Consider the following 14342-nt stretch of genomic DNA (forward strand, 5'->3'; position numbering starts at 1 on the left):
AATAATGTCGATTTTATATTTCTGTTTTTTGTCTGGGAGCTTGTATTCTCTTTTTTGTATGTGTCTAGTACACCCAGGATACAGGGAATTATAATACAAATTTAGTTATTTCCTAGCTGACCCGGCAAAACTTGTGTTGCCAGTTGCCATATAAATAAAAAAATGTTAAGGGTGAACAACGTTTATCACTGAAGGGTATGAAAAATAGATAGATTCCTGACTCTCAGGCCTACTGAATATGCGTATAAAATTTGGTGAAAATCGGTAAAGCCGTTTCGGAGGAGTACGTTAACTAACATTGTGACACGAAAATTTTATAAGATTTATTTAGAAGACATTTAAAGAATTTAAGCCGTATTATTCTATCGAGAATTGAACAGATTCAAACAGGATTTCCAAAGCTAAGTTCGTCTGTCCGTAGCCCAACCATATCACATTCAAATCGATTTCTAAGCAAGCGAAACCTTACCCAAAACGGGTATGCAATCGAATTTAATAATCCGTCACGATTTCCAATTAGTGATGGTTTTGGCGTGTGCTATTACCGTGCATTTACGACACAAGAAATAATTGGCCAAGTGCAAGTTGAACTCGCACTGAGGGTTCCGTACCACCAACATTTTCATATTTGTTTTTGTTTATTCTTTTTTTAGTTTTTATTTATTGGTTATAGCAGCCACTGAAGTAAATGCCTTGTAAAAATTTGAACTGTCTACTTTTTACGGTTTAATAGATAAAGCGATAAATGCCGAAAAATAGCGGTTTGTTGTATGGAGACCCCTTTTTATATTCAACTTTATTTTAGTTTTAGTATTTGTTGCTATAGCGGCCATCGTTATGCAACCTCTGTGAACATTTCAAGTGTCTATCTATTACGGTTCATGAGATAGAGCCCTGTGACAGACGGACAGACTGCCAGACGGACAGACAGCGGAGTCTTAGTAATAGGGTTCCGTTTTTACCCTTTGGGTACAGAACCCTAAAAAACGGTTGGAACAGCTAGAATTTGTCCAACTAACTGCGTATATATACGACTCTATACGTCTAAAGGTAGAGGCGAGTTGAGGCAAAACTTTTGGACGGATTACGGATGGGCATGTCCGAATCGATTACGATTCGCATTACGCAATCGAAACGATTTGTATTAATCATGTAACTGTCTAATACAATTTGTGGCTTTCATTCAATTCACATTGGTTACCGTGTAAACAATTTGGGCGGTGAAAAGTAGTAATTGCTGTCAATGAATGTGTTACGAATGATTTTACGTTAGTACGAGTATGATCTTATAATTACTATAAGGAAAATTGTTATACGAAGTTTTTGTAGAGTGTGAAGTTATTTCACACTCTACAACTTTTTAAACCAGTGTAATTTAATCGAAGAATCAATCGAAATAAAACATAATAATAGTTTAAAAATGTCTGATTTTTTTTGGCATTTTGTCATTTGCGTCACTTGCATTTTGGGTTTTACGGTCCGGTTGTTTTAGTTTTATTGCCATATTACATAAATATCATTATGATATTTTGCGTTTCTGACAATATGATATTAAGTTACCATGTACAGTTGTGTTTGTATTTAAAGGTACAGGGTCAATACCAAATTATGATTTATATTAATATATTTTTAGTACAAGAAATATTTTTACTATCATATTTTTAAAATATATTTTAGTTTAGAAAAAAATAACTACTTACAAAATAATATTTTATATAAAAATACTAGTACGTTTTTAGAAACGATCTTAATTTTTTGTTACTTTGGGTAACTTGCATTTTGAGTCTCCCGATATTTTAGATTTTCTGACATTTTACAGATTTATCATTTTGACATTTTGCGTTTCTGACAGTACATCATAACTTCACCACCCATATCTTCAATTGTATTTTAAGGGACAGCGCGAACGCAGTCCCTACTATCAAAAATAACGCGTCCGAGTTACCCACATTAGGGGTAATCGCAGGGGTCAACCCGGCCGCAGTGCAATGGCCAGGCCTCGCCCTGGGGGAACCGCCTTCCTGATCACGGTGTCCCCTACGCCAGGTAAGTATGACTTGAACGCCGCGATGCCGACTTCTTATAGTACCTACGAAGAGGTCTCAACAGCGTGATTCAGGGGACAATTTTGTACCGCCATCTAGTGGCTGATCGTAAGCATAATTAAGTAGCGCCACCTAGCGGTGCATTTATTAACTTCAAATAAATTTTAACGAGATATCAACAGGACGAGATTCTGTTGGTAATCGTTGTAGATTTGTGGGATACCATGACAGTCTAGATAAATACAAAATTATGATAAAGATGTTCTTTTTTTTAAAATAAGTTTGAATAAACAATTATACATATTTTTTGGTATCTTGTCATTTTGATTTTTGACTCTCCCGAGCTTATCTAACATTTTACAGATTTGTGATTTTGACATCTCGCGTTTTTGACAGTATGTCATAAATGAATCACCTGCAATTCCAATTCTATATAAAGGGACAGCGCGAACGCAGTCCCTACTATCAAAAATAACGCGTCCGAGTTACCCACATTAGGGGTAATCGCAGGGGTCAACCCGGCCGCAGTGCAATGGCCAGGCCTCGCCCTGGGGGAACCGCCTTCCTGATCACGGTGTCCCCTACGCCAGGTAAGTATGACTTGGACGCCGCGACGCCGGCTACTTATAGCACCTACGAAGAGGTCTCAACAGCGTGATTCAGAGGACAATTTTGCACTGACATCTAGTGACTAACCGTACGCATAATTCAGTAGCGCCACCTAGCGGTCAATTCTTCGCTTCATGTAACTTTTAACGAGATACCAACAAGACAAGCTGCTGTTGGTGTGAGATTTAAACTTGTTGGATACCATTACAGTCTACGTAAATAGATAATTACCATATACATGTTTTTTCTCCAAAAAATAATTGTACTATCTAAATTTTAAATTATCTACTAATTTAAAAAGTAGAAGTAAATCGTACAGCTTGCAACAATATATTAAAAAAAAATAGTTTGAATAAACAATATTCAATTTTTGCCATCCTGGCAATTTTGTCATCTTGCATTTCGAGTGTCCCTACCTTTTGTGACATTTTATAGATGTGTTATCTTGGCATCTTGCGTTTTTGACAGTATGTGATAACTTCAACACCTACAGTTTCGATTGTATTTAAAGGGACAGCGCGAACGCAGTCCCTACATAAAAGAAAATCGTACAACTTACAACATTATATTACAAAAATGCTTGAAAAAACAATATTCAATTATTTAGCATCTTAGAAATTTTGTCAACTTGCATTTTAAGTCTCCCTATCTTTTCTGACATTTTATAGATTTGTCATTTGGCAATTTGCGTTTCTGACAGTATGTCATAACTATACCACCTACAGTTTCAATTGCATTTAAAGGGACAGCGCGAACGCAGTCCCTACTATCAAAAATAACGCGTCCGAGTTACCCACATTAGGGGTAATCGCAGGGGTCAACCCGGCCGCAGTGCAATGGCCAGGCCTCGTCCTGGGGGAACCGCCTTCCTGATCACGGTGTCCCCTACGCCAGGTAAGTATGACGTGAACGCCGCGACGCCGGCTACTTATAGTACCTACGAAGCGGTCTCAACAGCGTGATTCAGAGGACAATTTTGTACTGACATCTAGTGGTTAAGCGTAAGGACGTTGTAGTAGCGACATCTAGCGATGCATACATTAGCTACTTCACAGGATACACGTCACATCACCAGGATACTTTTGAGGAAGCTTTTGTATCAACAATTTATTGTTGGTATCCTGGTTCATAAAATTATAATATACAAGATAGAAAAGAAGGATGAAATAAAATTGTAAACGGAATTTGGTCCATTTTTAAAATATCAATCCTTTATGAGGCTGATATTTTTGATACTAACGTATATTTATTTACATAAGTGTTTTTACTGAGATTATTAATGCAAAGCAATTTAAATATAATATATTGCAATTAAATGCAATATAATAAGACAATATTGCTAAATACTGACAGATATTCACATGATTTTCAAGTCATTTGTACATTTTGTAATATCGCGTTATAAATAACATGATAAAAATTAAATGAAAAATTATTCATATTGCGGCCGTGAGAACTATGCTGGTCGTTTAAAACCTAAACTTAATTATGAATAAAAATAATCCTAACAGGCTCAACGCTGAAATACATTTTTGGACCAAAAGCGAAAATTATATTCGTCTCCCACGATTATAAACCGTATCATATATAGTACATTTTGCAAGTCGATTTTGAAGCTCATCACAGTAGTTATTAAGACATTAGTTGGTTGAGAAACGATTCATTATGATTGTATGCCCGAAACAACCCAGTTATAACGTGTAGTTAGTTTAATTGAGTATTGTGTTCATGCAAATGTCTTTCCACTGCATCTTTGGTTACATTATTATTAAGCCTTTATTAAGTGAGGTTACGCTATGAAGTCATTGTATACTCTACACCTTTAATCTTTAGCATGTCTTGCATGCGTAAAGGCCTCTTGTAATGATGTCCACTCTCATTCAAAGAAATATTACAATTTTATTTAGGTACTTGGATAAGTGTCTTTTCATTTGTTTTCTACTTTTTCTGTTCCTTTCAGGGAATATTAGGATTCTTTTGTTACTACTGTATCTAATTTCAAATAACTGCTATACAAGTAAATATTACAATTCGACTTTCTTACAAGGCATTAACTCATGCTGAGTTTTCTTTCCAAATCTATGCTAAAAATATGATAATGATACCTGGGATGATTAGCCCGTGACACCTAAATAACTAATATTGATACTTTTCCGCAGGCGTTACTATAACTTTATTATAACTACAAAGTCCAAGCTGACCCAGTAATGTTAAAGACCTAGCATTCATTAAATTAAGATGAGCATCTGTCGGCTTTTTAGATCATACCTAGAAATAGAAACACTTAGTCGCAGGTGAAACTAAACCGGTTCACTGCACACTTTATGTATCGATGTACTATTGAATAATTGAAGGTATTGTATAATTTGAGGATGTGATGAGCAGATGAGGATGAGACAGGCAGGTGATAGATTAAGCGAGCTAAAAATAATCTACAATTTAAGTCAGTAATTATGGAGTAGGATGATGATTATGTAGTTGAAGAAGGATAACATATACATATAAACATAATACAAGTGTTTTATTTATGCTTTGTGGCCCATATATCCAGTAATATTTAATTTAACAGCAGTATCTGTCTATATTGTAAGGATTAAATGAGACCTTGATTTTGTACAAATATTTTAAGTTTCTGGACTGGCTGCACTGCCAAACATTTACATTAAATTTAAATTAAATTTCGATCACCTATTTAAAATCAAAGCTATTACTGTTTTACAAATGAAAATGTAAGTCATATGATAGAAGAGTACATTAATTACGTTAATATTAATTTGCATAAGCAATAGGCGTCTTAAACTGAGATTTGGTTCTCTATTTTGAAACATGTATCTTTCAATGGGTCACGCAGTATGTCATAACACACATGGACGTTATTCTGTAATTAAACAAAGCGTACACAAATTCACGTCTAATGGGTAAACCTGTGAAGCAAGGATTACACAAGACGTGTCTAGCGAGGAACTTTATGCCTTTCGACGACGACGCACGAGTACGACTACAATTTGCGACATATATTTTGTTATTGAAGTACTAAGCGGGTATTCTCCTGTGGACGATAACAAATAGAATTAGAATCCTGAGAAACAAATTATACTCGTCACGATAAATATCTAAATGCCTTTCGCATTAATACTACTTAATTAGGTAAAAAGTAGACACAAAAACATCCTTTTCATTGCACGTAACTCCTCAATATTAATCGTTAGTGCATTAACAGCAAAATTATAATATCATAACAGCGTTGAATACATCAGTGCATTATCTGTTATAAATTGTACGATAAATAATTCGCAAAACAGATTTTAGTATTTTTACGACGGCGACACGACCTTTTATAGTTGTCGTATCGTTAGGTGTAAACGAACTTTTACTATACATTTGATATTTATGTTCAAATTTTCTTAACTTCTTCCCTTGCGCAAGGCTAGTGTTGTTCACATTTTGTATTCAAAGTGCGCATTAGCGAAGTATTTTAGGTAAATTACAGTAAGTTAAGAACGATGGAAAGTTTGGTAATACAATACAATATGTATATGTATATTTTAATGTTAGAAATAATAAAGGGCGCGCTTAATTTAGTTCAAGGACGTTATGTTGACAATATGTTGTGTAATATAAGTTTAAAATAATATCACATTTTGTTAGACAACTATTTAAGCATACTATGCAATATTTACACTAACTTGTTCTCAATAAAAGTATTTTTATCTATAAAAATAAAAATAAGTAATCTTGTTTGTTATTATTTCACAATGTTATACGCAATAGATCCATTGTTTGACAGTTATATTTCCATAGATACTACTTATTTATCATTTAGTTATATTTCAAGTTTTATTTAATTCACACACATCCAAGTAGGTTTGACGCGGATTGTACAGCAGACCTAAACTTTATAAGAAAAATAGAGAAAATACTAGAAAAACTACACTTAGTGCACAAACATTTCCATTTAGACTAATGGCACAGTGGCATACAAAGAAAAGCAAAGAAAACCTGTCCGTCATTACAAGTGGAAGTACCTGTGTTTCCGTGAAAGCAATCATAGTAAGCTAGTTGTACTCTCTTGTCACTTTCCATCGAAAGTCGCTTCATTCACGAATGCTAATTCAACATCAACCCGTTACTGTCTTAACACTTAACAGGGATCTTATAGTGTGAACGGTTGAAGGGTTGAGAGATTTCACACACCCTTGATTCTTTACTGTATCTCTCAGAAATCTCAGTGTAAATGGTTAAAGCAAAAGGATCTAAACCCTTTGGCTCTCTTAAGATTTCATATAACTTTGAGAACACAGAGAAAAGTATTCGTAATAGGGGTTTTTAATTGAATTTGGATAATGTAGACGCATGGTAGTGTGTCAGCTAAGTTTCAGAAATTAATTGTCAGTGCCTTTTTATTGATAGTTAGTATATTTTTTTATATGAATCATTTCGCCACCTCCATAGCTTAATAACTTCTTTTCTAATATAGAAGTAGCAATTGATGGACTGAATGTTCACGTGATGGCAAATGCCTGCCCTCTAACGACCGTAAATTGAAACTGAAATTGACGTGGCGGTGGTGCCATTAGGCACTACAATAGGTGGTAGAGCTACAAGATACCACCTTCAAAATTATTTAAAGATCTTTTAATATAACCTCTCTTTATTGGGAAGTCTGCTAAAAATATTCTCACAAGAGTCCAATTTAATCAACTTTAGCCAACATAACTCAATCATCACTGTTGAGTATAGGTATGCCTTCGGAAGTACGGATGTGTGCCAAGTATTTAGTCCATTTGGTATGCATGTTGGCGCCGTCTTCTAGCTTCCGAGAAATGTCGCTTAGCGGCGCTTGCATCGTTTTTATCACCCACGCATATGCACGCATGTGTATATTTGAATAATTAGATGCAATAGTAGCCTACATTCCGATTGCGTGGTTACTACTGCGTCTGCTATTTAATCATATCTTTCGTATTATATGAGCACGGCACACACTTCTCATTTTTCGAAATTATATTCACGTATAAGAAATTTATTATCACATAATTTACCAGTGTAGGAAAACAATTTGAAAGCCTACATGAATGTGAGTTATCTATTGCGTGTGAAGTTTACCAATTAGTGTGGCGGATAATTGTATTACCAAATTCCCAAAATTTGAGGGAAGAGCCATGCTTAGCAATGGGACAATAATAGATCAATTATGATAATGAATACGCTTGACTGCGTTATTGAAAATCAACCATCAAGTACCATACCGATTATCTCTATTAATTAACCCTAAAATCGAAACATACAAGCGATGTATATCCTAAGTCTGTACTCATCCCATCCACTGCTGGGCACGGATCTCCTCTCAGAATGAGAAGGATTCGTCCATAGTCCACCGCGCTGGCCAAGTGCGTATTGGTAGACTTTACATACCTTTGAGATTTTTTTTAATCACTCAGGTATGCTCACGATGTTTTTGTTCACCCTTTAAGCAAGTGATAATTAATTTCTAATACGCACATAACTTTAAAAAATCAGCCTGGGATTTGAACCTCGGACCTCTCATTCGAGCGGCCGAGTTTCGCAACCATTAGGCTATCACTGCTTTACTCTTGCCCAGTAGAATAATAATAGATTGATGTTGAGAAGTGTGCCATTTCCACATATACTATGTACTGTACAGTCTTAGATGACACTGTCATTAGCGGTCTAAATTATCTGCTTTCTATCTTCTTATGGGCATGAAAGCAATTTCTAATCTATTATGCACTATGAATAATACTCCCGAGGCTGATTACACCGCGGAAATATCGGGATGTGTGAATTCATTAAAATTGTACTCGTAGGTAACGTATAGCTGGTACTTCCGATTCACTTAAGCTAAAGCTTTCTTTATGTGTAAGAAAGGTGGTATCAGTATGGCTCGATTGAGTAGCTTCTTCTTAGTAGTATCTTCAGGTTTATTTCCACCCTGAAACCATTGTGCGTTCGGAAGACTGTGGAAATGGGCTGGCTTATAAATGAGGCGATCTTAGTACTCAGCAGTGGAAAGGTATCTTTCATCATCAACCCATTAACGTCCCACTACTGGGCACGGGTCTCCTCTCATAATGAGAAGGATTAGGCCATAGTCCACCGCGCTGGCCAAGTGCGTATTGGTAGACTTCACATACCTTTGAGATTTTTCTTTATCTCTCAGGTTATCTTATGATGTTTTCCTTCACCGTTTTGCAAGTGATAATTAATTTTTAATCGCACATAACTTTGAAAAATCAGTGGTGCGTGCTTGGGAACCTCGGACCTGTCGATCGAGAGACCGAGCTTCTTAACCACTAGGCTGCCTCAACGTATCTTTGAACGGCTTCTAGTAAATCGCTTGTTCTATAGGGAGTTGCTTCAGAGATACTCTACATTTGTTTATCTAGGACTTCGCCAGTTTTGTGAACAGACCCATTCCCAGCAATAGGGTACAAAGGCATGCGACTAACCAACCAAAGACACAAGAAACCAACTTGACTTCATTTGCTACTTTTTGACCCCGAATATTTCGAATGTCAGAAAAGCTGATCACGCACGGAATATTTTTGACGATTATTGTGTTTCTCTAGAAACTGTACGTGCACGTGGAAACATTTTATTTAATTGTTTTATTTTTAGAGCACGTATGATTATAATATTTAGGTAATCAACCTACTTAATAGAATACGTTATAAGTATGTATATTGTATATACTTCTATGAAATATCTTTGCGTATCGGGTGTGAAATAAAGACTTTTTGCACCTTCTTGTAAAGACGATGTCGTAATTTCTGGATTAATATTCGCGAAATCATGTTGGTAATAAAGTTAATCGATAATAGTTTACGCATTTATTTAACTTTGTTGGTTCGTATGTATGTCTGGGTCAAATCTTGTAATTGAATTTTAAACTAATTGACACCAATTAGTTACGTAAAACTAAATCTAATATGGCGGACGCCCCTAGAAACTAACTTTAATTATTAAAGTAATTATTCTCATGCACCAACTGAGTAACAAACAGAACTTTATTTTGAAAGGTGATTGCCCGTAGACAAGATAGCAGTTCAACTATATACGTTGCTTCACCAGAGAATCAACTTGGAACGTTTCACCAAACTCGAAGATGGTAGAACCCTTTGTGGTTCGACTCCGGCGGCACCACCGCCACACCTATTTCTACCTAATGACAGCAGTGTTAGGCGCTGCTGTGTTCCGGTTTGAAGGGTGTGGTAAGGGAGACAGACTTTTCCGAGGCGTTCCAACTTAGTCCTCAGGGGTAGCGGCGCATTGCGGCCGGCCTCAGGTAGGAATATCTAATCCTATCTGGGGTTGATTACAGATGTCTATGGGCGGCAGTAGCCACTTACCATCAGGTGGACTGCATGGTCGTCTGCTACTCCCATATAATAAAAAAAATCTCTATAAAACCGAATATATCAATTGTACACAAACGTCCGTCAGAACTAGGTATGATGGTACCAATGCAGTTTTACTGCAACAAGTTCCACTACTTTCATTGCAAATATCTAAAATTTCACATTCAATTACCGACAAACAATTTACGAACAAAAATCCAACTCTAATTACTTAATTAACTCCAATTAATAGTTAATTACTTATTATGCTTTATGCAATTGATACGCCGGTGGCACGTTACAGTTGTATAAACGACAGGTTAATTATGCGTGATTACTGATTAAGATTATGATCATACACGTAACGAAGGAACTGCCAGGAAAGTTACGCGTGGTGCGCTTCCTGAAACCCGAGTGTGATGCGTATCATTGCTTGAAATATATCTGGCCTTCCTGTAATCGTAGCTTGTGTATAATGTATTCGTGTAATAGAATAGTAACAGTAATATTAGAAAGAAGAACCTTTGTGGTTTAATGTGGATGCACTATTAATAACTATGTCTGCCAAATAACAGCAGTGTTAAGCCCTGCTAAAGATAGATAGGAAAGTATAACCGAGGCGTCCCAAATCAGTCGTAAGGAGTAGCAAAGCGATCTCAGGTAGCACTTTACTCCAATTTGTAGTAAAGCAGTGACCATTATCATCAGGTGGTCTGCGTGATCGCAGGCTACTTCAATCGTATAATTTTTTTATTTTTTATTTTTCCACTATGATTTCTATAGTTAGTTCCGGGCAGACTTTTCCCAAATGATATTGTTAATAATGTAAGGTAAGTACTCTAAATTAGTCTTTATAGATAAGCATTTAAAGATTTAAAAGATTTAAAGTTTTATTCATCATCATATACCTATATACATACAAGCAAACTTAATATCGTAAAACGTTATAAAACTGTGTCGCATCTATTTACGCCGACATTCGGCATTCGACCTCAGACATAACTTTTGATGTATTCGGTAACCGTTGTATTGCATTATTCTTTATTTTCAGACAAGGGTGTCTATGAGGTCAGAATAATTTGATCGAAAGACTCATTCGAGCAATGCGTATGCATATGCAATCTTAACAGCCATTGCGTCCATTGCAAGATGCATTCGACAATTAACATTATATAAGATATCCATTGTTTATTGTATAACTGACATGCGCTTTGCTGTACTGTTTCTCAATTAGTTAATGAACAATTTCACGGCATCAAGACGGGTAATGTCCGCGGAAATCGATCCAACACGGCCTTTTTGCAATATCGCATTCAATTGAAACTTTTTGCGATTAAATTGTGGGGAGAAGGAACTATTTGTGGTTCAATGGGGCACCACCCAACTTGTCTGCCTTAGACAAGGTCTTTGACGTTGTGTTCTAATTTGAAAAGTCCATATCTTCCAACTTAATACTTGAGGTCCTAGGTATTTAAATAAATCTGAATATCATCAAAATTTTGGGGTCTACTCTGTATATTCAACGTCCGCAAATTATTCTCTATTTCATCGTTGTAGAAATAGGATCCGATAAAACAATTATCATTTTTGTTCTCTGAAACGTCGGACAATCTTTGGCCATTATAAATACAGAGTAAAACCTCTGAAGTCAACAAATAAAGTTACATGTCTACCTGTTAAAATCATTTTATCGCTCGTGGATGTTTTTATGAACCCAATGCTAATAAGGCTAGGATTTATAACCTAACAGATACATCACATCCCTCAGAACTAAGCCAAAACTCATTAGTAATCTAACCACACCCTTCAATCCTAAATCCATAACATGAAATCAATCATGTCAATGCAATCAATACATGATATAACTAGCAACGATCTCATACAAGTTTCACGAACCGTTTGATATAAATAATGCCCATTCCACATTCCTGCCGCAGCATGCGAAATGGCTACGTGATGACATTTTTCGTTCGATGTTAGTAGGTACCGAATATTTCGCATGAGTTGAATGATCTGATGTTAGTCTTTGCATTGTAATCTTAGGTCCTAACGGTAATGGATTAAGATCTTGCGCTAACTTGAAGTTGATTTTTTCTGTGAATATTCCCATTTTTTTGTCTATACTAATATTATAAACAGGAAAACTTTGTTTTTTGTTTGATTGTAATGAATAGGCTCAAAAACTGCTGGACCGATTTTAAAAATTCTTTCACCATTCGAAAGCTCGAGTAACATAGGCTATATTTTATATGAAATATTATGATAAATAGATTTTGAGGCGGTACAAAGTATGCCGGGTCAGCTAGTAAGTAATATGTTCGAAAACATGTATTTTTGTAAAAGGCTTTTTATTCCTACTCTATATACCACTGTCACTATTGATTTTTTTATCTCATGCCAGCGAAAATATTGCTATGCCTATTACCTAAGTGGAAAATTAAATTTTATGGCTACTAAATAATTTAAAAAAGACGGAAGACGAAGTGAGTTTTTCAGGGTTTTGATCTGAATTAACGCCTCAGTTATACACAGTTTTCTAAAGAATTATTATATTATTCTCGCAAAAATGAAAAAAAGATTTATCATACTTAAATTATAATCATTGAAAATTCATCATTTTAAATGCATATAATAAGAGAAATTAAGCAAAACTGTAATTTCTACGCATTATCTTGATAAAATCAACGAAACTCTCTCAAAAAATGTAGGCGCACAAAAAATGAGATCGCTTTTACAAATTATTCGAAAGCAGTAAATTTTTTTTTTTTATGCAATCTGAGGAAACGTTAACTACACACCTGAAACAAGGACACAATACCGCTTAACACAACTGTTATTAAGAAGATTCATAACACTGGCAAAATTTGATGAACGTAGAGTCAATTATAACCGCAGTGTTAAACGCTACTGGGTTCTGGTTTGAAGGGTCTTACCACACCATAGACATACTTTTCCGAAGCATTCCAACTTAGTCCTCAGGGGCAGCGGCGCATCTGTGGCTGACTTCAAGTAGGAATCTTATCTTATCTAAGGTTGATTACAGAGGTTGAGGTTGGCTATGAACAGCAGTAGCCACTTACTATCACGTGGACTGTACGCTCGTCTGCTACTCCTTCATTATAAACACGGCGGTGGTACCGCAGTCGAACCACGAAGAGTCCTACTATCCTTAGCAGTATTGATGTAATACTAGCAACACGTGCATTAGCAGTCTATGTAGTAACACCATCTATAATACTAACGTACAATAACAATGGGTTAGGAGACGCGACATAATTCCCTAAGGTAGCCGTTTAGAATATAAAACGAGCCAGTTCCCAGCTCATTCATGTGAACTGTTAGTGGACGGCCACTGAATGTGTAATATGACGTAATAAAGAAATGCCTGTATCGTTCATTGAAAAAATATCGACGAATCATTCTTACATTATATGTATATTTTGAAGGACCCCTTCGTGGAACACCACCGGCACACCTAAGTATTTCTACCTTATAACAGCGTTGCTATGTTTAAGGGTATGGGTAAAGAGGGGATTCTTGTACGAAATATCAAATATGTGCTTTGGAGCAACGCATTTAGTGGCTGACATCAAACAGAGCGTCTATCTGCGGTTCATTACAGCCGTACATAGGTCTCAGTGGTCATGTACCGTCGTTTGCTATTTCTATATTATATAAAAAAATAGAAAGCTAAGTAACAAGCTTTTTTCATATTTATGCAAAAAACTTTTTCATTAATTTCATAACCCCATGGGGCACATAAAAAAGTGATTCACTATCTTCGGACGTCTGCCATATTGAACTAGATTGTGACGTCACTAATCTATTCATGTATTGTCAATGTGTCATCCAAACAAACGTGTAGGTATGCTTAAAGTCTTGACCCTAAAATACGTACATTATGAACTAACACAGCAAGTTAAATAAAATTTGTAAAAATACAAAGAAAAAAACGTGGCAGTCAACTGATAGGACTGAAAACTAGTAACCTGTGAATTATATCGTCGAACTATTTATTAGATTATTATTTTTGGTTTGTAAATGAGTGCCTATGACCAATTTAAATTTTAATCCTTGATCATAAAGCATTCGGTGATGATGAGGCGTCTTCCATGATTTTTGTTTACCCAAAAAGTGCTTAACGCGCCTAAGAGTTTTCACTTAGACTAAATATACACAGTTCTCTGATGTTTTATACCACATCATAAGTAAACATCAACCTAATTTGCAAATCAAACTGAAAGTAAGTAACATTAATTAAAGAAGAGAAATTTGTAAACATTCCGCAAAAGATAAATAAGTCGTAAGATTTGCTTCAACGTTCATTTAA

The 14342-nt window shown here is 35.6% G+C and overlaps 1 protein-coding gene and 3 non-coding genes across 9 annotated transcripts in view; all 4 read right to left on the bottom strand.

Moving 5' to 3' along the window:
- Positions 1-14342, bottom strand: part of Pif1A (PFTAIRE-interacting factor 1A) — a 177948-nt gene that overhangs the window by 56786 nt on the left and 106820 nt on the right. The window lies entirely within an intron of this gene.
- LOC140745164 (U1 spliceosomal RNA) lies at positions 1893-2054 on the bottom strand. The gene has a single exon (XR_012102625.1). It is a non-coding gene; the product is annotated as a U1 spliceosomal RNA (small nuclear RNA).
- Positions 2482-2643, bottom strand: LOC140745169 (U1 spliceosomal RNA). The gene has a single exon (XR_012102630.1). It is a non-coding gene; the product is annotated as a U1 spliceosomal RNA (small nuclear RNA).
- LOC140745170 (U1 spliceosomal RNA) lies at positions 3395-3556 on the bottom strand. The gene has a single exon (XR_012102631.1). It is a non-coding gene; the product is annotated as a U1 spliceosomal RNA (small nuclear RNA).

This window comes from Epargyreus clarus, unplaced genomic scaffold (genome assembly GCF_041222505.1).
Source record: "Epargyreus clarus isolate Ecla_fem2 unplaced genomic scaffold, WU_Ecla_fem_2.2 ptg000009l, whole genome shotgun sequence".
Taxonomy (NCBI): Eukaryota; Metazoa; Arthropoda; class Insecta; order Lepidoptera; family Hesperiidae; genus Epargyreus; species Epargyreus clarus.